The following is a 25841-nucleotide window of genomic DNA, read 5'->3' as shown; positions in this document are numbered from 1 at the left end:
CCATCCAAACTTGAGGTATGTCTTTACAATTTTTAAAATCTCACTAAAACACTATTAAAACAATAGGCAGATAAGAGATCTTCCAGAATTATCCTAGTAAATCTGTTTAAAAACATCTGAATCGCTCACAATGCAAACGTCTTTTTTCTTTTAACTTTATTTATTATTATTTTTTTTTTTAGTCCTTCGTTATCAATATCCTCAGCCACGAATCTTTCATTCTCGCTCAAATTAATGGGGAAATTGTCGTTTTCTTGGTCCGAATAGCTCTTTTTGTTGGAGGCTCCCATTATAAGCCATCCGACCTCGAGGTATGTCTTTACGATCTTTAAAATCTCACTAAAACCCTATTAAAACAATAAGCAGATCTTCCAGAATTATCCTAGTAAATGTGTTTAAAAACATCTGAATCGCTCACAATGCAATCGCCTTTTTTTATTTTTTAACTTTATTTATTTATTTATTTATTTATTTTTTAGTCCTTCGCTATCAATATCCTCAGCCACGAATCTTTTCATCCTTGCCCAAATTAATGGGGAAATGTTCGTTTTCTCGGTCCAAATAGCTCTTTTTGTTGGAAGGCTCCCATTATAAACAATGTGAGGATGTGAGGAGCTCTCACACGGGTGACATGATCGTCTGCGACTTCCGGTACAGGCAAGGCTTTTTTATTAGAGACCAAAAGTTGCGAACTTTATCGTGGATGTTCTCTACTAAATCCTTTCAGCAAAAATATGGCAATATCTCGAAATGATCAAGTATGACACATAGAATGGACCTGCTATCCCCGTTTGAATAAGAAAATCTCATTTCAGTAGGCCTTTAAGACTGAGGTCCTTAGGTGCGTGCGAGCTACTGCTACTCACTTTTTACGACACTGTGGTGCTTTCTGTGGCTATGTCGTAGGGGTAGGACCGGCCCCCCAGAGACAGGAAGTGACTTAATAAAGTGATTTGGAGAGCTTATTTAAGTCCTGGGCTGCACACTAGGAGGGGGAGGCTCACGGAAGGACACTGGCTAAGTTGACACCCATTATGTACAATCCCTCTCACTCCATGCCTTTGGAGGCCCCGAGGAGCTCCTTCAGCAACACACTTTAACTTCCACAGTGCATAAAGGAGCACTACCACAAGTCATTTCGAGCCCTAAGACTCTACAACACACAAACGGCACCTTTTTAGCGTTAAAGTAATTTTATCCTAGCTTTTCGTTGTTTTCATGAAGTTTTAAGCGTTGCTGTATGCAAATACAGTGGGGCAAAAAAGTATTTAGTGAGCCACCGATTGTGCAAGTTCTCCCACTTAAAATGATGACAGAGGTCATCATTTTGGCATGTGTTGCAATGTTAATATTTCATCATTGATAAATAAACTATCAGACTGCGTGGTGGGTAGTAGTGGGTTTCAGTAGGCCTTTAAAGTTTAAATTGGCTTGATTGTTCCCAATTGAAAGTCAGCTAAGCTGACAATTAGACTTCAAAGACAAGCAAATTTGCAAACAATAACGCCCAACGTTTGGCTTTCTGCCGAGACTTTGAAGTCTGAACTGGTTTCGTATATAGTTTTAGTTTGCTTAACACCCTTTCTCCACCTTTAACAGTCACAGGTAATGTTATGCCATGAAAGTCAGTGTAAAACTGTCCCAAATTCTAAATATAATTTTTTCACTTTGTTGTCGTCAGCAAGTATTTAGTCAGCCACCGATTGTGCAAGTTGTCCCACTTAAAAGAATGTTAGAGGTCTGTAATTTTCATCACAGGTACACTTCAACTGTGAGAGACAGAATGTGAAAAAATAATCCAGGAATTCACATTGTAGGAATTTTAAAGAATTTATTTGTAAATTATGGTGGAAAATAAGTGTTTGGTCAACCATTCAAAGCTCCCACTGATGGAAGGAGGTTTTGGCTCAAAATCTCACGATACATGGTCCTATTCATTCTTTCCTTAACACGGATCAATTGTCCTGTCCCTTTAGCAGAAAAACAGCCACAAAGCATGATGTTTCCACCCCCATGCTTCACAGTAGGTGTGGTGTTCTTGGGATGAAACTCAGTATTCTTCTTCCTCCAAACACGATGAGTTGAGTTTATACCAAAATGGATACATGGATGATACAGCAGAGGATTGGGAGAATGTCATGTGGTCAGATGACACCAAAATACAACTTTTTGGTACAAACTCAACTCGTCGTGTTTGGAGGAAGAAGAATACTGAGTTGCATCCCAAGAACACCAAACCTACTGTGAAGCATGGGGTGGAAACCTCATGCTTTGGGGCTGTTTTTCTACTAAGGGGACAGGACGATTGATCCGTGTTAAGGAAAGAATGAATGGGGCCATGTATCGTGAGATTTTGAGCCAAAACCTCCTTCCATCAGTGAGAGCTTTAAAAGGCAAATACTTATTTTCCACCATAATTTACAAATAAATTCTTTAAAATTCCTACAATGTGAATTCCTGGATTTTTTCCCCCATTCTGTCCCTCACAGTTGAAGTGTACCTATGATGAAAATTACAGACCTCTGCCATCATTTTAAGTGGGAGAACTTGCACAATCGTTGGCTGACTAAATACTTTTTTGCCCCACTGTAAATCTGCACTGCAACCAAGGCATTTCCCCACTGAGGGATGAATACAAGTCTATCCCTCCCTGAAGTGCATGGTGTTGTCTTAGATAATTTTAGCACATACACCGGTTTGATTAATGCTGTCAAACTTGTTGATGGTCCTTTTCATACATTGGAATTTAGCAGAGAAGTTCTGGAAAAGGTCATAGTCTGAGGGACAACCAGCATTTTAAAGGCCTATACTGAAATGTGATTTTCTTATTTAAACGGGGATAGCAGGTCCATTCTATGTGTCATACTTGATCATTTCGCGATATTGCCATATTTTTGCTGAAAGGATTCAGTAGAGAACATCGACGATAAAGTTTGCAACTTTTGGTGTTGATAAAAAAGCCTTGCCTGTACCGGAAGTAGCAGACGATATGCGCGTGACGTCACGGGTTGTGGAGCTCCTCACATCTGAACAATGTTTGCAATCATGGCCACCAGCAGCGAGAGCGATTCGGACCGAGAAAGCGACGATTTCCCCATTAATTTGAGTGAGGATGAAAGATTTGTGGATGAGGAAAGTGAGAGTGAAGTACTAGGAAAAAAAAAAAAAAGGGCAGTGGGAGCGATTCAGATGGGGAAGATGCTGTGATAGGCGCCGTGGCAGCCGTGGGGGTGGCAGGACCACTCGGCCAGGCCCAACCGCAACAAGGGATAGAGCCATACCGCTTTGAACCCGACGCTGACGGTGACGGTCAGGAGGACGCATATTGATGCTGGAGTAGCACACAACATAGATCGCCTTCAGAATACAGAATGGTAAAATGTTTTTTATTAATACACATGATACACTGTATTTTGTGTGTGTGGTCCAATCCAACCGTGTTTGCTGGACATCTCTGTTCCATAGTAAAGCTTGACTGTCATCTTTCGGGAATGTAAACAATGAAACACCGACCGGCTGTGTTTGTGTTGCTAAAGCCAGCCGCAATACACCGCTTCCCACCTACAGCTTTCTTCTTTGATGTCTCCATTGTTCATTGAACAAATTGCAAAAGATTCAGCAACACAGATGTCCAGAATACTGTGGAATTATGCGACGAAAACAGACGACTTAATAGCTGGCAACGATGCTGGAACAAAATCTCCTCTACAATCTGTGATGTCACGCGCACGCGTCATCATACCGAGAGGTTTAAACAGGATATTTCGGCGCGAAATTTAAAATTACAATTTAGTAAACTAATCCGGCCGTATTGGCATGTGTTGCAATGTTAAGATTTCATCATTGATATATAAACTATCAGACTGCGTGGTTGGTAGTAGGGGGTTTCAATAGGCCTTTAAAGTCATAAAGCAGGATGTTGAAAGAGTATTTTCCTCAATAAAAGGAAATAAAAACTGTTCAGAAAACACCTGTGGATGTTTAAACCATGTGCTAAACAAGTGGTTCTCAAATGGGGGTACGCGTACCCCTGGGGGTACTTGAAGGTATGCCAAAGGGTACGGGAGATTTTTTAAAAACATTCTAAAAATAGCAACAATTCAAAAATCCTTTATAAATATAATTATTGAATGATACTTCAACAAAATATACTGTATATGTAAGTTCATAAACTGTGAAAAGAAATACAACAATGCAATATTCAGTGTTGACAGCTAGATTTTTTGTGGACATGTTCCATAAATATTGATGTTAAAGATTTCTTGTGAAGAAATGTTTAGAATTAAGTTCATGAATCCAGATGGATCTCTATTACAATCCCCAAAGAGGGCACTTTAAGTTGATGATTACTTCTATGTGTAGAAATATTTATTAATAATTCAATCACTTGTTTATTTTTCAACAAGTTTTTAGTTATTTTTACATCTTTTTTCCAAATAGTTCATGAAAGACCACTACAAATGAGCAATGTTTTGCACTGTTATACAATTTAATAAATCAAAAACGGATGACATAGTGCTGTATTTTACTTCTTTATCTCTTTTTTCAACCAAAAATGCTTTGCTCTGATTAGGGGGTACTTGAATTAAGAACAATGTTCACAGGGGGTACATCGCTGAAAAAAGGTTGAGAACCACTGTGCTAAACAACCGATTTCAGTATTTTTTTTTCTATTTTTCATACGGTGCATCCAGAAAGCATTCATAACGGTTCACATTTGCAGCAATTTTTTTTATGTCACAGCCTTATTCCAAAGTAAAATACATACATTTTAAGCCCTCAAAATTCTACACACAATACCTCATAATGACAATGTGAAAATTATTTTAGTTTTTAGTTAAAACTGATTTTAATGTTGTCTAATTAAAAATAAAAAATAAAAAATTTCAGCCAGTGAAATAAAGTTTAAAAGTGAGCTCAAGGGCATCCTGCTTCAACTGATCATCATTTTGATGTTTCTTCCGCTTAATTAGAGTCCACCTTGGGTAAAACCAGTTTAGAAAGGCATAAACCTGTCTATAATTAAGGTCCCACACTCGACAGTGCATGGCAGAGCAAAAACCAAGCATGAAGTTGGAAGAATTGTCTGTAGACCTCTGAGACTGGATTGTCTTGAGTCACAAATCTGGAAAAAGGAAATACAGAAACATGTCTCCTACCCTGAAGGTCCGAATGAGCACAAATTTCTCCAGCATCCGTAAATGGACTCTTTCTCAAGCTGGCCGACTGTCTATGTCATGACGGGGTCGCAGCTTTCTGCACGGTTTGTTCCCCCGGGATGCAAAGGATCAGTCCGGACAGGACTTGCAGGTCGGAGCATGGTTTACTCTCGACAAAAATCAAAGCACCACCAAGAACAGAAAACAAGTCGAAAGAAAACACATGCCAATCACACTCGAAGCTAACTTAGCATAGGCTAGGAGACAAGCAAAACTTACGTGTCGATAGCATGAAGCAAACAAAGAAGCCAGGTCGACTGACTGGCAAATGCAGGCTTAAATAATGCCTCTGATTAGTACTCGGGGAACAGGTGAGCATCCCGAACACCAATCAGAGGCAGGTGAAAACAATAAGCAACCATGGCAACCAAAACAAACTCAAGGGTAAGCAAAACAGGAACTGAAGGAGTCCAAAACTAACAGAAAATAACAAAACGTGATCCGGGCCACAGATCATGACAGTCTAAACTGAGCAATCGGGGCAAAAGGGCCCTAGTCCGGGAGGTGACTAAGAACCCGATGGTCACACTCTGTCAGAGCTACAGCATTCCTATGTGGAGAGAGGAGAATCTTACAGAAGGACAACCATCTCTGCAGCCATCAGCCTATCAAGCCCGTATGGTAGAGTGGCCAGAAGGTAGCCATTGCTTTGTAAAAGTTTTCCAAAATGCGCCCGAAGGACTCTCAGACCATGAGAAACCCCATCCTGTAGTCTGATGAGATACAAATTGAAGTCATGTTTTAAGGAAACCAGGCACCGCTCATCACCAGGCCAATATCAACCCTAAAGTGAAGCATGGTGGTGGCAGCATCATGCTGCGGGGATGTTTTTCAGTGGCAGGAAGTGGCAGACTCGTCAGGATAGAGGGAAAGATGAATGCAGCAATGTACAGAGACATGTTGGATGAAAACCTACTCCAGAGCGTTCTTGAACTAGAACTGGGGCGACAGTTCATCTTTCAGCAGGTCGACGACGCTAAGAACACAGTCTAGGCCAGTGGTTCTTAACCTTGTTGGAGGTACCAAACCCCATTAGTTACATATGCGCATTCACCGAACCCTTCTTAGTGAAAAATAAAATGTTTTCTTTCAAATTCAAGACAAAGTTATGTGTTTTTGGTATGGAGAACATATTCTAAGTAACAAAGACTTAATTTAGAGTTATTTGGTTAGGGTTAGGGTTATAATGAGGCAATGCCGAATTAGGCATTAATAAGTACTTAATGATGACTAGTTAAGGGCCAATATGTTACTAATTTGCATGTTAATAAGCCACTAATTAATGGTGAATATGTTCCCCATACTAAAGTGTTAACATAAAATGAACCGTGCATGAACATCACCTTGTTCAAAGAACAAAACCAACACAGTGCATAAAGTCACAACAAATTACACACCTGCAAATCAGTGTGACTTCTGCTGTTGCCGTATCCATAATACCCTACTAGGGAGAAGTTTTTACTAACACGATGAGTCGGGTGTGTTTTGACCTCCGCCGAACCCCTGAGGCCGACTCACCGAACCCTTAGGGTTCGATCGAACCCAGGTTAAGAACCACTGGTCTAGACATAAAAGGAATGGCTTCAGTACAACTTTATAAATTTCCTTGAGTGGCCTAGCCAGAGCCCAGACTTGAATTCGAATGAACATCTCTGAAGAGATGTGAAAACCGCTACGTACTGACACTTCCCATCTAACCTGATGGAGTTTGAGGGTGCTGCAAAGAGGAAATGGCAAAACTGCTCAAAGATTGATGTGCCAAGCTTGTGGTGTCGCATTCAAAAATACTTGAGCCTGTAATTGCTGCCAGAGGTGCATCAACAAAGGCGGTAAATACTTAGGTACATGTTATTTCTTAGTTTTTTCATTTTTAATAAGTAATTTAAAAAAAACTCCCCAAAAATATTTTCACATTGTCATTATGGAGTATTGTGTGTAGAATTTTGAGGACAAAAATGAATTAATTCCGTTTTGGAATAAGGCATTACAAAATGTGAAGCGCTGTGAATGCTTTCCGGATGCAATATATTATTAAAAAATTATTCTGGGAAATCTAGAAAATCTGTAGAATCAAATTTATATCTTATTTCAAAGTGTTTTGAATTTCTTTTAAAATTTTTGTTCTGGAAAATCTAGAAGAAATAATGATTTGTCTTTGTTAGAAATATAGCTTGGTCCAATTTGTTATATATTCTAACAAAGTGAAGATTGGATTTTAACCTATTTAAAACATTTCATCAAAATTCTAAAATTAATGTTAATCAGGAAAAATTACTAATGATGTTCCATAAATTATTTTTTTTATTTTTTCAAAAAGATTCGAATTAGCTAGTTTTTCTCTTCCTTTTTTCGGTAGAATTTAGAATTTTAAAGAGTCGAAATTGAAGATAAACTATGTTTAAAAATTTAATTTTCATTTTTTTCGTGTTTTCTCCTCTTTTAAACCGTTCAATTGAGTGTTTTTTTCATTATTCTCTACAAAAACCTTTCCGTAAAAGGAAAAAAAATCTACGATGGAATGACGGACATAAATACCCTTTTTTAAAAAAAAAATATATATATTTATTTATTAAAGGTAAATTGAGCAAATTGGTTATTTCTGGCAATTTATTTAAGTGTGTATCAAACTGGTAGCCCAGGGGTGTAAAACTCAAATACAGAGTGGGCCAAAATTTTACTCTGAACAAAGCCGCGGGCCAGGGTTGAACAGATTAACCTTTTAATAGGGACCCAAACAAGTTTTGCATTGAATATTGAACAAGCGAGACGTATATAACTTTATGGTGACATGCAAAATTGAGTTTCAAATAATACTAATTATTTAAAAATAGCAATGGCATAACAAATCAAATTTAAATCGAAATTGAATGCCTCTTTTGTATTTTCAGCCTTCTCAGGTAAATATCAAAATAAACTTTTCCCACAGGTAGTGCCGAAGGGGTTCTGTGTATTTGTTCTGTTGTGTTTATGTTGTGTTACAGTGCGGATATTCTCCCGAAATTTGCTTGTCATTCTCGTTACGTGTTGGTTCACAGTGTGGCGCATATTTGTAACCGTCTTAAAGTTGTTTATACGGCCACCCTCAGTGTGACCTGTATGGCTGTTGACCAAGCTTGCATTGCATTAGCTTGTGTGTGTGTGTGTAAAAGCCACATATATCATGTGACTAGGCCGGCACGCTGTTTCTACGTAGGAAAAGCGGACGTGACGACAGGTTTTAGAGGAAGCGTGAGGCAGTGCCTTTGAGGCACTGCCCAATATTGTTGTCCAGATGGGAATCGGGAGAAATTTGGGAGCATGGTTGCCCCATGGTGATTTTTGGGAGGGGCACTGAAATTTGGGAGTCTCCTTGGAAAATCGCAAGCATGAGTATTAGCGGTGAATGCGGGCCAGAGTTTGACACCCATGTGGTAGACGCAACATGTCCCTAGACTTTGGACTGACATGTTGTGGTTCCTGTCCCCAAATCCAACAGGCCGAGAATGTTAAAAGTTTCTAGAGCAGTCGTTCTGACATTCACTGTTATGAAATCGTACAGGAAATGCTGAGGGCTGAGATTTGAAGCTAACTAAGATTCAGTTTTTAGGAATGCTCACCAAGTGTTTAAGAAAATGGTCTAATTTTAATATTTACAAGACCAACCATTCATCCATCCATTTCCTACCGCTTATTCCCTTTGGGGTTTCGGGGGGCGCTGGTGCGGAAGGCGTTGTACACCCTGGACAAATGGCCACCTCATCGCAGGGCCAACACAGACAGACAACATTCACACTCACATTCACACACTAGGGCCAATTTAGTGTTGCCAATCAACCTATCCCCAGGTGCATGTCTTTTGAGGTGGGAGGAAGCCGGAGTACCCGGAGGGAACCCACACAGTCACGGGGAGAACATGCAAACTCCACACAGAAAGATCCCGAGCCCGGAATTGAACCCAGGACTACTCAGGACCTTCATATTGTCAGGGAGAAGCACTAACTCCTCTCCCACCGTGTTGCCAAAACCTATATACAAAGTACATGTATTTGCCTACATGCTTACTGGTTACAAGACACAATTTAACAATTTAACTTACAAAGTAAAGTAAGTATTCTTCTTCCTCCAAACACGACGAGTTGAGTTTATACCAAAAAGTTCTATTTTGGTTTCATCTGACCACATGACATTCTCCCATTCCTCTGCTGTATCATCCATGTATCCATTTTGGTATAAACTCAACTCATCGTGTTTGGAGGAAGAGGAATACTGAGTTGCATCCCAAGAACACCATACCTACTGTGAAGCATGGGGGTGGAAACATCATGCTTTGGGGCTGTTTTTATGCTAAGAGGACAGGTCGATTGATCCGTGTTAAGGAAAGAATGAATGGGACCATGTATTGTGAGATTTTGAGTCAAAACCTCCTTCCATCAGTGAGAGCTTTGAATGGTTGACCAAATACTTATTTTCCACCATAATTTACAAATAAATTATTTGAAATTCCTACAATGTGAATTCCTGGATTTTTTTTTCACATTCTGTCTCTCACAGTTGAAGTGTACCTATGATGAAAATTACAGACCTCTGTCATCATTTTAAGTGGGAGAACTTGCACAATCGGTGGCTGACTAAATACTTTTTTGCCCCACTGTATGTAGCATCTAACTTAAATGTCCAAGTAAAACAAAGCACACATAGAATACATTGTTATTAAACAAATATCAGAAACAACAAGAAGCCTCATGTACTCTGATTTAAAGTTTAAAGTGGCTTGATTGTTCCCAATTGAAAGTCAGCTAAGCTGACAATTGGACTTCAAAGACAAGCAAATTCCCATCCATCCATCCATTTTCTACCGCTTATTCCCTTTGTGGTCGCGGGGGGCGCTGGTGCCTATCTCAGCTACAATCGGGCGGAAGGCGGAGTACACCCTGGACAAGTCGCCACCTCATCGCAGGGCCAACACAGACAGACAGACGACATCCACACTCACATTCACACACTAGGGCCAATTTAGTGTTGCCAATCAACCTATCCCCAGGTGCATGTCTTTGGAGGTGGGAGGAAGCCTGAGTACCCAGAGGGAACCCACACATTCACTGGGAGGACATGTAAACTCCACACAGAAAGACCCCGAGCCCGGGATTAAATCCAGGACTACTCAGGACCTTCGTATTGTGAGGCAGAAGCACTAACCCCTCCACCACCGTGCTACCAAAACCTATAAACAAAGTATTTGCCTACATGCTTACTGGTTACAAGACACAATGAAAGAAACGCAATTTAACTCACCTCAATGTTGTTTTTAAGTGTTCTTGAAGGTGTAAACACCCAATTTGTTTACTTTGTTTTACAATTAAAGACTTAACAAGTCAGAGTATTATTATGTCAATTATGAATTGTGAGTTGTGTTATTCTCATTTCACTGATTTGTGTGGGGAGTAAGTTATCACGCCTTTGATTGCAAATAACTTTTCAATTAACCACTCAACAAATAGTTCCAGGGTATTCAAAAAACAAAAACAAAGTGACCTTGCTCAAGATAGTCCACAAGTAAATATGGAGCATCTAACTTAAAAGTGCAAGTAAAACAAAGCACACATAGAATACATTGTTATTAAACAAATATCAGAACCAACAACAAGCCTCATCTACTCTGATTTAAAGGCCTACTGAAATGAGATTTTCTTATTTAAACGGGGATAGCAGGTCCATTCTGTGTCATACTTGATCATTTCGCGATATTGCCATATTTTTGCTAAAAGGATTGAGTAGAGAACATCCACGATAAAGTTCGCAACTTTCGGTGATAAGAGAACAGCCCTGCCTGTACCAGAAGTCGCAGACGATGACGTCACATGTTTGATGGCTCCTCACATATTCACATTAATTTTAATGGGAGCCTCCAACAAAAACAGTTATTCGGACCAAGAAAACGACAATTTCCCCGTTAATTTGAACGAAGATGAAAGATTCGTGTTTGAGGATATTGATAGCGGACTAGAAAAAATACAAAAAAAACCGCCATTGCATTGGGACGGATTCCGATGTTTTTAGACACATTTACTAGGATAATTCTGGGAAATCCCTTGATCTTTCTATTGTGTTGCTCGTGTTTTAGTGAGTTTAACAGTACCTGATAGTCGGAGGTGTACGTCCACGGGTGTGTTGACGCGCAGTGTCTCAGGGAAGTCGACGGCAGCTGTATGGGCGGCAAACGCTCAGCTGATATCCGGTAAGAAGCGACTTTTTACCACAATTTTCTCACCGAAACCCGCTGGTTGACATTCGGTTGGGATCCATGTTCGCTGTGATCCATATGAAAGTTTCACCTCCGTGAATTTTAAACAAGGAATCACCATGTGTTTGTGTGGATAAAGGCTAAAGCTTCCCAACTCCATCTTTCTACTTTGACTTCTCCAATATTAATTGAACAAATTGCAAAAAATTCAGCAACACAGATGTCCAAAATACTGTGTAATTATGCTGTGAAAGCAGACGACTTTTAGCTGTGTGTGTGCGCAGCGCTCATATTCCCTAACAGGCCGTGACGTCAAGCGTACACGTCATCATTACGCAACGTTTTCAAGAAAAAACTCCCGGGAAATTTAAAATTGCAATTTAGTAAACTAAAAAGGCCGTATTGGCATGTGTTTCAATGTTAATATTTCATCATTGATATATAAACTATCAGACTGCGTGGTGGGTAGTAGTGGGTTTCAGTAGGCCTTTAAAGTTTAAATTGGCTTGATTGTTCCCAATTGAAAGTCAGCTAAGCTGACAATTAGACTTCAAAGACAAGCAAATTTGCAAACAATAACGCCCAACGTTTGGCTTTCTGCCGAGACTTTGAAGTCTGAACTGGTTTCGTATATAGTTTTAGTTTGCTTAACACCCTTTCTCCACCTTTAACAGTCACAGGTAATGTTATGCCACGCAAGTCAGTGTAAAACTGTCCCAAATTCTAAATATAATTTTTTCACTTTGTTGTCGTCAGCAAGTATTTAGCCAGCCACCGATTGTGCAAGTTCTCCCACTGAAAAGGATGTTAGAGCTCTGTAGTTTTCATCACAGGTACACTTCAACTGTGGGAGACAGAATGTGAAAAAATAATCCAGGAATTCACATTGTAGGAATTTTAAAGAATTTATTCGTAAATTATGGTTAAAAATAAGTATTTGGTCAACCATTCAAAGCTCTCACTGATGGAAGGAGGTTTTGACTCAAAATCTCACGATACATGGCCCCATTCATTCTTTCCTTAACACGGATCAATCGTCCTGTTCCATTGGCAGAAAAACAGCCCCAAAGCATGATGTTTCCACCCCCATGCTTCACAGTAGGTATGGTGTTCTTGGGATGCAACTCAGTATTCTTCTTCCTCCAAACACGATGAGTTGAGTTTATACCAAAATGGATACATGGATGATACAGCAGAGGATTGGGAGAATGTCATGTGGTCAGATGAAACCAAAATAGAACTTTTTGGTATAAAATCAACTCGTCGTGTTTGGACGAAGAAGAATACTGAGTTGCATCCCAAGAACACCACACCTACTGTGAAGCATGGGGGTGGAAACATCATGCTTTGGGGCTGTTTTTCTACTAAGGGGACAGGACGATCGATCCGTGTTAAGGAAAGAATGAATGGGGCCATGTATCGTGAGATTTTGAGCCAAAACCTCCTTCCATCAGTGAGAGCTTTGAATGGTTGACCAAATATTTATTTTCCACCATAATTTACAAATACATTTTTTAAAATTCCTACTATGTGAATTCCCGGATTTTTTTTTTCACATTCTGTCTTTCACAGTTGAAGTGTACCTATGATGAAAATTACAGACCTCTGTCATCATTTTAAGTGGGAGAACTTGCACAATCGGTGGCTGACTAAATACTTTTTTTTGCCCCAACGTATTATGGTGTCTTTTATATTGATATGAAAAAAAAACAACAACAAAACATTTAACTGTTATTTTTTAAATTTAGGTTATAGAAGCGGTATAGCTCGGTTCGTACAGCGGCCATACCAGCAATTTGAGGGTTGCAGGTTAGATCCCCGCTTCCGCCATCCTAGTCACTGCCGTTGTGTCCTTGGGCAAGACACTTTACCCACCTGCTCCAAGTGCCACCCACACTGCCTTAAATGTAAAAATTAGATATTGGGTTTCACTATGTAAAGCGCTTTGAGTCACTAGAGAAAAAGAGCTAAATAGATATGATTCACTTCACATTTAAATGTCAGACTAATAACACATTTTACAAGTCCACATTGAACCCATCATGACGACCTTGGTGACAGTTCATAATTAGTATTTATGAGCATCCAAATAAGCTATCCTACAGTGATATGTGTGAAACACACAGTCACACTTGCTCTACAATGAAATGGAAACTTTTTTTTCTTTTTAATGAGATAGGCTCCAGCGACCCCAAAAAGGGACAAGCGGTAGAAAATGAATGGATGGATGAATTGGCAACTTGTTCAGATCTGTAGCGTGGCGAAATGACAGCTAACACGTGTCAAAGGTAATGTTACTGACTAAAGATGTCCGATAATGGCTTTTTTGCCCATATCCGATATTCCGATATTATCCAACTCTTAATTACAGATTCTGATATCAACCGATACCGATATTTACAGTCGTGGAATCAACACATTATTATGCCTAATTTTGTTGTGATGCCCCGCTGGATGCATCAAACAATGTAAAAAGGTTTTCCAAGAATAAATCAACTCAAGTTATGGAAAAAAATGCCATATGTATTATTGAAGTCACAAAGTGCATTATTTTTTTTTAAATGCCTTAAAACAGCAGCTTGGAATTTGGGACATGCTCTTCCTGAGAGAGCATGAGGAGGTTGAAGTGGGCGGGGTTTGGGGGGTGGGGAGTGTATATTGTAGCGTCCCGTAAGAGTTAGTGCTGCAAGGGGTTCTGGGTATATGTTCTGTTGTGTTACAGTGCGGATGTTCTCCCGAAATGTGTTTGTCTTTCTTGTTTGGTGTGGGTTCACAGTGTGGCGCATGTTTGTAACAGTGTTAAAGTTGTTTATACGGCCACCTTCAGTCTGACCTGTATGGCTGTTGCCCAAGTATGCTTTGTATTCACTTGTGTGTGTGAAAAACCGTAGATATGTGACTGGGCCGGCACGCAAAGGCAGTGCCTTTAAGGTTTATTGGTGCTCTGTAGTTCTCCCTACGTTCGTGTACACAGCGGCGTTTTAAAAAGTCACAAATTTTACTTTTTGAAACCGATACCGATAATTTCCATTATTACATTTTAAAGCATTTATCTGCCGATAATATCGGCAGTCCGATACTATAGGACATCTCTATTACAGACATTAAATGAATGAAAAAGTAGGCTAGTTGTTTCAACCCGTGGTAGTTTTACTGTGTCACTCAAATGTTTTTGATGTCCAGGGTCCCCGAACGGGACAAGCGGTAGAAAATGAATGGATGGATGAACGGTTCCTGCACTGCTGCTCCTTCTCCTGGACTCGCTATTTGCGGGTCTTCCTCATCTGCTGGCGTTTGCTTGCGCTCACTGAATGCTGATGAGGAAGAACCATAGGAGGAACGCACCGCGGTGTGGACCAAACTTTTTTAGGGCCATTGGGGTAATTTGAAATTATTACAATTACAATATTGTGTGACTCATTGCTTTTAAAAATGTTTTGGGGTTAGTTCATATTCATTAGTTCCGTGTACGCATAATCATTTTGTCATACAGCTACTGTGGGCTGAGTTTGGGCTGTAGCGGGCTGCGGGCCCTTAGAATTGTTATCACCTTTCCCCCCTATACGACGGCCCTGTCTGTCATTGAAAAACACAAATTCTCAGTATAAATGCTCAACTGTGTAGCAAACTAATTGGTGAGACGTCTCCAGTCATGTACAAACCCCATTTCCACATGAGTTGAGAAATTGTGTTGGATGTAAATATAAACGGAATACAATGATTTGCAAATCCTTTTCAACCCATATTCAGTTGTATGCACTACAAAGACAAGATATTTGATGTTCAAACCCCCAAATTTTTTTTTTTGTGCAAATGATAATTAACTCAGAATTTCATGGCTGCAACACGTGCCAAAGTAGTTGGGAAAGGGCATGTTCACCACTGTGTTACATCCCCTTTTCTTTTAACAAATCTCAATAAACGTTTGGGAACTGAGGAAACTAATTGTTGAAACTTTTTAAGTGGAATTCTTTCCCATTCTTGTTTTATGAAGAGCTCCAGTCGTTCAACAGTCCGGGGTCTCCGCTGTCGTATTTCACGCTTCATAAAGGGCCAGACATTTTCGATGGGAGACAGGTCTGGACTGCAGGCGGGATAGGAAAGTACCCGCACTCTTTTTTTTACGAAGCCACGTTGTTGTCACACGTGGTGAATGTGGCTTGGCAGTGTCTTGCTGAAATAAGCTGAAAAAGACGGTGCTTAGATGGCAGCATATGTTGTTCCAAAACCTGTATGTACCTTTCAGCATTAATGGTGCCTTCACATATGTGTAAGTTACCCATGCCTTGGGCACTAATGCACCCCCATACCATCACAGATGCTGGCTTTTGAACTTTGCGTCGATAACAGTCTGGATGGTTCGTTCCCCTTTGGTCCGGATGACACGATGTCCAATACTTCCAAAAACAATTTGAAATGTGGACTCGTCAGACCACAGAACACTTTTCCACTTTGCATCACTCCATCTTAGATGATCTCGGTCCCAGAGAACCCGGCGGCGTTTCTGGATGTTGTTGATAAATGGCTTTCACTTTGCCTAGTAGAGCTTTAACTTGCACTTACTGATGTAGCGACGAACTGTATTTAGTGACAGTGGTTTTCTGAAGTGTTCCTGAGCCCATGTGGTGATATCCTTTAGAGGTTGATGTCAGTTTTTGATACAGTGCCGTCTGAGGGAGCGATGGTCACGGTCATTCAATGTTGGTTTCATGCCGCTTACGTGGAGTGATTTCTCCAGATTCTCTGAACCTTTTGATGACGTGGCGCAGTGGGAGAGTGGCCGTGCGCAACCCGAGGGTCCCTGGTTCAAATCCCACCTAGTACCAACCTCGTCACGTCCGTTGTGTCCTGAGCAAGACACTTCACCCTTGCTCCTGATGGGTGCTGGTTGGCGCCTTGCATGGCAGCTCCCTCCATCAGTGTGTGTGAATGTGTGTGTGAATGGGTAAATGTGGAAGTAATGTCAAAGCGCTTTGAGTACCTTGAAGGTAGAAAAGCGCTATACAAGTACAACCCATTTATCATTTATGATATTATGGACCGTAGATGTTGAAATCCCTAAATTTCTTTATTGCACTTTTAGAAACATTTTTCTTGAACTATTTGACTATTTGCTCACGCAGTTGTGGACAAAGGGGTGTACCTCGCCCCATCCTTTCTTGTGAAAGAATGAGCATTATTTGGGAAGCTGTTTTTATACCCAATCATGGCACCCACCTGTTTCCAATAAGCCTGCACACCTGTGGGATGTTCCAAATAAGTGTTTGATGAGGATTCCTCAACTTTAACAGTATTTATTACCACCTTTCCCAACTTCTTTGTCACATGTTGCTGGCATCAAATTCTAAAGTTAATGATTATTTGCAACAAAAAAAAGTTATCAGTTTGAACATCAAATATGTTGTCTTTGTAGCATATTCAACTGAATGTGGGTTGAAAATGATTTGCAAATCATTATATTTCATTTATATTTACTCCTAACACAATTTCCCAACTCATATGGAAAGGGGGTTTTTACAATAAGCAGGTAGAACAACTATTTGAACGGATGTCTCTCATACCCGACACAATCATTTGCAACTCCTCCACTCTGGCTGCAGAACAATACAGACGCAGTTTTTCCCAGATGCCATAATTAAACTAACAGTACCAAAACTGCAAAACCAGTTTCATTACTGGCAATTACATAATCAAACCTAACCCAGCCCAACTAATGAAGGCGGTACAAGTCATGTTGCCATGCTTGTTAAGAAGAGACAGAGACCAGGACATCAGGAGACAAGTCAAGCTTCAGTACGGTGAGTCCTTTCTTCATCTTATACTCCAGTATAAAGAGGATTGTTTGAATGTGTTGTGTGTAATGTGTCTGTACATAGGACCATGGTACTTTTGGACATTAGCCCTTGTCCACCAAATGTTTAGGTATTCCAGGTTCCTGGGACCTTTAGATCCTGTAGACCTGTGTGGTTGGTGTTTTTACAACATATCCCAGTTCAGGTAGTTACTACAAATCAGGCTGATGGCGTATAGACGAAGGGGACAGTATATTTCCACTTCTATGCCATGTAAATAAGCAGACAATATTAGGTTAGCTTTATTTATGGAACTTTACATAAAAGTCCGGCTTTTGTTCACAGTGTACTACAGACAGAAAGTCGTCCCCTCAGTAAATGATGAATCCATGAGGTTTAGTGTCAGCCTGTTCATAACATTAGCACACGGTTACTCAGGTTGAGGCTAATGACTACAAATGGGGTGTCACTGATTTCTTTTACAGCATGTAATAAACAATTTAGTAAATATTTGATGTGATTTACCTTCCTTCTACTCGTTTACTGCTTCCTCTCTCACATTTATTATCAAACAACGAAGTCGCCAAGTCCTTTGTTGCTTTGATGAACGCCGTTGTCAGGACAGTTTCACAGATGACGTTGGATCCACTGTCACAATTTTCCATCCTCTTATGAGTTTTCATCAGTTTTTCAATTATTTGTTTCGCCCTGTATTCTGTTTGTAAATCCAACAGGTTGTCGGCGATTCTTGCACAGACTTGCTTGTTTTGAGTCACCGCTTCAAAGCCCGCCGAAATACTGAACATTTCTCTGTAAATACGTTTGAAAAGTGTGTTCACTTGTCATAGCTTAGCGTACCAAAATGAAGTTTGTAAACATAATAAACAGCATGAAATTGCAAACCAGTTGAAAGACTACGGCGGTGTAAAAACACTGCATTGTAGTTCCACTATACAGCATTATTCAGCACACAGATGCCACACAAAAGTTCCTTTTGTTCTTACTTCTCTCCGTTGTTGAGTTGGTTGTAATGAGAATACACAAAAAATAAGAAACACAAAAGTTGTCCTGAATACTCTGACGGCCAAAATTTCCAATACGAAGTTCTAGAAACGCCCCAACTGTCTACAACCAATCAGCACTCAACAGTACAAACCGTTCTACTAAAAATCATGAGGGACTTTACAAAGTCCCGCCTTGCTAGTAAGAACTAAAATACTGCAGCTTTAGTTGAAAATGCAAGGGGGTATTTCATGGTGCATTGGAAAGTTCCAGTTAAAGTTCTTGGGGTGGAAAAGAGATTGTAGTTTGACTTTGTTTCCATGAGTTATGTCGAAAAAACTTGATGCAGATGTACTTCGGGATATTTGATGAGACAATAGGGACTTTTTCAACATTGGAAATATCCATCTTTGTTGAGCTTGAGTCGTCATGTTTCATTTTCAGGACTTTCCAGTGGGTACAGCTGTACTTGAGTTCTTGAGGCCAACAGGGCTTTAAGGACACAACAATGTAACATGGCACTGGTATCCAATGTCTTCCTGGTCACTGAACAACACGTACTTTCTATGAACCGTTCAATGTTGCTTTTCAATGTCTTACAGGAAATACATTGGACATCACCGGTCTCAAACGCCACCATGATCAAGACTTTCATTCTTATGCTTCTGCTTGTCGGTTAGTAAACAAGACGCGTATACAGTGGGGCAAAAAAGTATTTAGTCAGCCACCGATTATGCAAGTTCTCCCACTTAAAATGATGACAGAGGTCTGTAATTTTTATCATAGGTACACCTCAACTGTGAGAGACAGAATGTGAAAAAAAATCCAGGAATTCACATTGTAGGAATTTAAATAATTTATTTGTAAATTATGGTGGAAAATAAGTATTTGGTCAACCATTCAAAGCTCTCACTGATGGAAGGAGGTTTTGGCTCAAAATCTCACGATACATGGCCCCATTCATTCTTTTCTTAACACGGATCAATCGTCCTGTCCCCTTAGCAGAAAAACAGCCCCAAAGCATGATGTTTCCACCCCCATGCTTCACAGTATGTATGGTGTTCTTTGATTGCAACTCAGTATTCTTCTTCCTCCAAACACGACGAGTTGAGTTTTTACCAAAAAGTTCTGTTTTGGTTTCATCTGACCACATGACATTCTCCCAATCCTCTGCTGTATCATCCATGTATCCATTTTGGTATAAACGCAACTCGTCGTGTTTGGAGGAAGAAGAATACTGAGTTGCATCCCAAGAACACCATACCTACTGTGAAGCATCGGGGTGGAAACATCATGCTTTGGGGCTGTTTTTCTGCTAAGGGGACAGGACGATTGATCCGTGTTAAGGAAAGAATGAAACGGGCTATGTATTGTGAGATTTTGAGCCAAAACCTCCTTCCATCAGTGAGAGCTTTGAATGGTTGACCAAATACTTATTTTCCACCATAATTTACAAATAAATTCTTTAAAAATCCTACAATGTGAATTCCTGGATTTTTTTTCACATTCCGTCTCTCACAGTTGAAGTGTACCTATGATGAAAATTACAGACCTCTGTCATCATTTTAAGTGGGAGAACTTGCACAATCGGTGGCTGACTAAATACTTTTTTGCCCCACTGTACATGTTAAGACATGTAAACAAAACATGATCTATAGAATGGTACATACTGTATAGTAATACACAAAGTTCACAAGTACATACTAATATGTGACTAAATCCCATTCAAACAGGAGCCAACAGTCAAACTGTTGATTGGGCCCCAGAAGAATCTGGCCACCCTGGAGACGGTGATAGCAGTGGGCTGCCTCCTCCCAACACTGATCTGTCTGATTTGCCTGAAGACCTGGAGTTAACTGTTACGTTAAAAAATCCAATCCCAATGAATACCAAACTTGTTTGTAAGGTTGAAGGTCAACGTATCACAATTAAGATTGTCCCGCTTGATACCACCCACACCCCATTGATGACCGTTTGACTTTGACATTAATATCTGACAATCATGTTCCTGTTCTACCTTTCAAGCAGTTATTCAATTGCTAACCACTAGGGGCTTTGTGTTTGGAAGTTGGCACATTCAGGGCGAAGTGTAGCGTTGTTCCTTAGGAGGATAGATTGGAAAGAATATTATATTTCATAATATGTGTTCATTCAAAAAAGAGGAGGAACAAAGCCACATTTTGGTTTGGAAATGTATTGGTGAAAAGTCTTTAAATGTGCTCTCTGGTAGTTGTAAGCTTTTTCTGTCAGCAATCCATCATTAAAAATATCAAAACATTTTTGACATTTAGTACTTTTATTTCCGCCAATGAAACATTGAAACATTTACATATAATATTGAAACATCTACATTTAAAATGAAAACATTTGATTTCAAGGAGAGGTGAGTTATAATTATATAGCGCTTTTCTATAGAGACTCAATGCGCTTTACATGTAAAACCCAATACATACATACATATTTAAAGGCCTACTGAAACCCACTACTACCCACCACGCAGTCTGATAGTTTATATATCAATGATGAAATAACATTGCAACACATGCCAATACGGCCTTTTTAGTTTACTAAATTACAATTTTAAATTTCCCGGGAGTTTCGTCTTGAAAATGTCGTGTAATGATGACGTGTACGCAAGACGTCACGGGTTTTAAGGAAATATGAGCGCTGCACACATACACAGCTAAAAGTCTTCTGCTTTAACGGCATAATTACACAGTATTTTGGACATCTGTGTTGCTGAATCTTTTGCAATTTGTTCAATTAATATTGGAGAAGTCACAGTAGAAAGATGGCGTTGGGAAGCTTTAGCCTTTAGCCACACAAACACACGGTGATTCCTTGTTTAAAATTCCTGGAGGTGAAACTTTCCTATGGATCAGAGCGCGGTCAAGCCAACATGGATCCCTACCAAATGTCAACCAGCAGGTTTCGGTGAGCAAATTGTGGTTAAAAAGTCAGTTCTTACCGGAGAAAAGCTGAGCTTGTGCCGTCCTTGGCTGCCGTCGACTCCCCTGAGACATTGGCTTCAAGACACCCGTGGAGACACCCTTCCGACTATCAGGTACTATTTAACTCACTAAAACACTAGCAACACAATAGAAAGATAAGGGATTTCCTAGAATTATCCTAGTAAATGTGTCTAAAAACATCGGCATCCGTCCCAATGCAATCGCGTTTTTTTTTTAAAACTTATTTTTTTTAATCATTTTTTTTTTCTAGTCCGTCGCTATCAATATTCTCAAACACAAATCTTTCATCCTCGCTCAAATTAACGGGGAAATTGTCGTTTTCTCGGGCCGAATAGCACTTTTTGTTGGAGGTTCCCATTAAAAATAATGTGAATACATGAGGAGCCCCCACACATGTGACGTCATCGTCTGCGACTTCCGGTAGAGGCAGGGCTTTTCTCTTAACACCGAAAGTTGCAAACTTTATCGTGGATGTTCTCTACTAAATCCTTTCAGCAAAAATATGGCAATATCTTGAAATGATCCAGTATGACACATAGAATGGACCTGCTATCCCCGTTTAAATAAGAAAATCTCATTTCAGTAGGCCTTTAAGCTACATTTAAACTAGTGTGAGTGGCACTTGGAGCAGGTGGCCAAAGTGTCTTGCTCAAGGACACCGCGGCAGTGACTAAGATGGCGGAAACGGGGATCAAACCTGGATCCCTCAAGTTGCTGACATGGCCGCTCAGCCAACCGAGCCACGCTGTTGAACATGAACGTGAACTTCACTTTTTTTTGGAATTTTGCTCATCATTCACATTCCTTATTTAAGACAAGAACACATGTGAACACATATTTTTTTAAAAATGCATTCTAACTGGTATATACTGTATTTTTTGGACTATAAGTTGCAGTTTTTTTCATAGTTTGACTTATACTCAGGAGCGACTTATGTGTAAAATTATTAAGACATTACCGTAAAATATCAAATAATATTATTTAGTTCATTCACGTAAGAGACTAGACGTATAAGATTTCATCGGATTTAGCAATTAGGAGTGACAGATTGTTTGGTAAACGTATAGCATGTTCTGTTACGTTAACATACCAGGCACCTTCTCAGTTGGTTATTTATGCCTCATATAACGTACACTTATTCAGCCTGTTGTTCACTATTCTTTATTTATTTTAAATTGCCTTTCAAGTGTCTATTCTTGGTGTTGGATTTTATCAAATAAATTTCCCCCAAAAATGCGACTTATGTTTTTTTCCTTCTTTATTTTGCATTTTCGGCAGGTGCAACTTATACTCCAGCGCGACTTATACTCCGAAAAATACGGTAAATGCTAGGAAAAGCCAGGTATTGGGAGTCGCTCTATTCCACCTATAAAGTGCTCTAAAAACATCCAAAAGCCCCCATCAACATTTTATACACACACTGTAAGTATATATGTATGTCATGTAGTATCAGGCACATTCATAATGGTAAATAAAAATGATAAATGGTTGTACTTGTATGGCGCTTTTTCTACCCCTTTTTAAGGAGCCCAAAGCGCTTTGACAGTATTTCCACATTCACCCATTCACACACGCACTGATGGCGGGAGCTGCCATGCAAGGCGCTAACCAGGACCCATCAGGAGCAAGGGTGAAATGTCTTGCCCAAGGACACAACGGACGTGACTAGGATGGTAGAAGGTGGGGATTGAACCAGTAACCCTCAGATTGCTGGCACGGTCACTCTCCCAACTTCGCCACGCCGCCCCCCGATAATAACATGTAATATTCACTTATTTTGCACGTTTTACGCATACGGTGGCATATTAGTTTCACAGACGCATCACAATGTTTGCTTTGTCCTTTAACATCAACAAACCAACTACTGATGGCAGACTTTGTGAGACAAAACAGAGATTACTTTGGGACAAAAGACGATCCAGAACCTTACATTTTATAGCTTCAATATAAGGAGGATGAGCTACCAGTTTTATAAGCTGAGTACTGAACAGATCCAGCTTTGGTGACACATTAGCATTAAGCATCATGTAGCAGAACTGCTAAGTGCCGAACAAGAAACACTAACTGCAAATATAAGAAAACGATCACTTACTGGACATCGTCTGCTCTCACTGGGATGCCAACTGATGGGGTGTTCATATCTTCTCCTGTAGATGAAGAAAATAAACAAAAATCCTTATGCAGGTTTTAAGAAAAAAAAAAAGGTGCCACGAAAGACCGTCTTTTGGTGTCTTGCTCGCCATCTCAGATCAGATTCAGAATCAGAATCAGCTTTATTGTCATTACGCAGAGTAACAAGATTGAGGCCATTCCATACAGTGCGATGTGTGCATGCAAGAAAACAATGTGTAGATATATGAAAATATAAAAAATGTAGACCTGCAAAGAAAGGTGTGGTTGGATGTCAAAGTTCCATCCATCCATCCATTTCCTACCGCTTGTCCCTTTCAACGTCGCAAGGGGGTGCTGGAGCCTATCTAAGCTGCACGTGGGCGGAAGGCGCAGTACACCCTGGACAAGTCGCCACCATATTCCGTACAACAGACCACCCGTATACGTTTTTAAAATTGTTTAAGTCGGGGTCCACTTAAAGCTTATCTCAGCTGCATTCGGGCGGAAGGCGCTGTATACCCTGGACAAGTCGCCACCTCATCATAGGGCCAAAGGTCTCGACAAGTAAATGCAGCACTGTTAGCGGTTTTTGGATATTTTTTACATGCCTTTATGGATGCAATAGTGTGCTCCTATTATCTGCGTTATTAACCACATTATACATACTGTGGGGCAAAAAAAGTATTTATTCAGCCACCGATTGTGCAAGTTCTCCCACTTAAAATGATGACAGAGGTCTGTAATTCAAAATCCAAAAATTCACATTGTAGGATTTTTAAAGAATTTATTTGTAAATTATGGTGGAAAATAAGAGTTTGGTCAACCATTCAAAGCTCTCACTGATGGAAGGACGTTTTGACTGAAAATCTCACGATACATGGCCCCATTCATTCTTTCCTTAACACGGATCCATCGTCCTGTCCCCTGAGCAGAAAAACAGCCCCAAAGCATGATGTTTCCACCCCCATGCTTCACAGTAGGTATGGTATAAACTCAACTCAACCCCCCCACGACCACAAAGGGAATAAACGGTAGAAAATGGATGGATGGATGGTAATAAGTCATATAGAAGTGGAATTAGTAATTAGTAAGTTTATGAGCTAGAGCAGTGGATCTCAACCTTTTTAAAGTGATGTACCCGCTGTGAAATTTTTTTAAATTCAAGTACCCCCTAATCAGAGCCAAGTAATTTTGGTTAAAAAAAAAGAGATAAAGAAGTAAAATACTGCACTATGTCATCAGTTTCTGATTTATTAAATTGTATAACAGCGCAAAATATTGCTCATTTGTAGTGGTCTTTATTGAACTATTTGGAAAAAAAGATATAAAAATATCTAAAAACTTGTTGAAAAATAAACAAGTGATTCAATTATGAATAAATATTTCTAGACATAGATGTAATTATCAACTTAAAGTGCCCTCTTTGGGGATTGTAATAGAGATCCATCTAGATTCATGAATTTAATTCTAAACATTTCTTCACACATAAAAATAAATCTTTAACATCAGTATTTATGGAACATAGCTGTCAACACTGAATATTGCATTGTTGCATTTCTTTTCACAGTTTATGAACTTACATTCATATTTTGTTGAAGTATTATTCAATAAAAAATATTTATTGGCGTGGCAAAGTTGGTAGAGTGGCTGTACCAGCAATCTGAGGGTTACTGGTTCAATCCCCACCTTCTACCATCCTAGTCACGTCCGTTGTGTCCTTGGCCACAAAAGGAAGAAGGACGTTCTCACCAGTTCAGCATACTTCTTACAGAGGCCTGCTAGCTTCTCCTCTGGCGGACTCAAAGTGTTGAGAGTTTGCATGAGGAGAGTGATTTCTTTGCCTGCATCAAAAAAAACCATACAGTTCATACTTCAGGCTGACCATATTTAGAAATCCAGAATAGAGGACACATATATGCGTGCCAAGGCCGGGACTAGGTGAAAATTTGCCAATGATACTTGAACTTGCTTTATAATGTATTTATTTAAATAAATCATTTTTTCTCCTCTGTTGACAGCAGTGTTGGCACTAGGCATTTTCAAAATTGGGTCCCATGGACCCCATCCAGTTATAAAAATGGGGTTCCATGGTAAATTTTTGGGGTCCCACTTTCTTTGTAAGCGTTTTGAAAACAAATGATAAACGTATTCATTGTCCTGTTGTATCTCACATTCTATATTGTGTTTTGGAAAAATTTTGTCATCAACGTTACTTCATTCATTAAAAGAAATAATAAAAAAAGAAGACAAATGTGTATGCATATGTAAATGTATTCAGTTATAAACATTCATTCACTTTCTTCTTTCCTTCATGGATCTAAACGTTACCGCTGCTGGTAGTTTTTTGTATGTTTTCATTTAATAAGTTGTAGGTGTATTTATTTCAGTATAAAAGTGTAAAAAGTGTTTGGCTTCGGTCATGAAATGATGAGGTGTGGGAGGGCATACATACATTTTATATTTAACGTTTAAATCTCTGGAGTCTACATCAACTTCAGATCTACAGTGGGGCAAAAAACTATTT

At 39.6% G+C, this 25841-nt stretch overlaps 1 long non-coding RNA gene across 1 annotated transcript; it reads left to right on the top strand.

Annotated features, from left to right (window-relative positions):
* Nucleotides 1-20512, top strand: LOC133551069 (uncharacterized). Its single transcript, XR_009806416.1, has 4 exons — nt 1-15; nt 14623-17237; nt 18836-18908; nt 19967-20512. It is a non-coding gene; the product is annotated as an uncharacterized LOC133551069 (long non-coding RNA).
* The last annotated feature ends 5329 nt before the right edge of the window (nt 20513-25841 follow it).

Source organism: Nerophis ophidion, linkage group LG04 (genome assembly GCF_033978795.1).
Source record: "Nerophis ophidion isolate RoL-2023_Sa linkage group LG04, RoL_Noph_v1.0, whole genome shotgun sequence".
NCBI lineage: Eukaryota > Metazoa > Chordata > Actinopteri > Syngnathiformes > Syngnathidae > Nerophis > Nerophis ophidion.
Note: the sequence above shows the minus strand (reverse complement) of the source record. Positions and strands in the feature narration are given on the sequence as shown.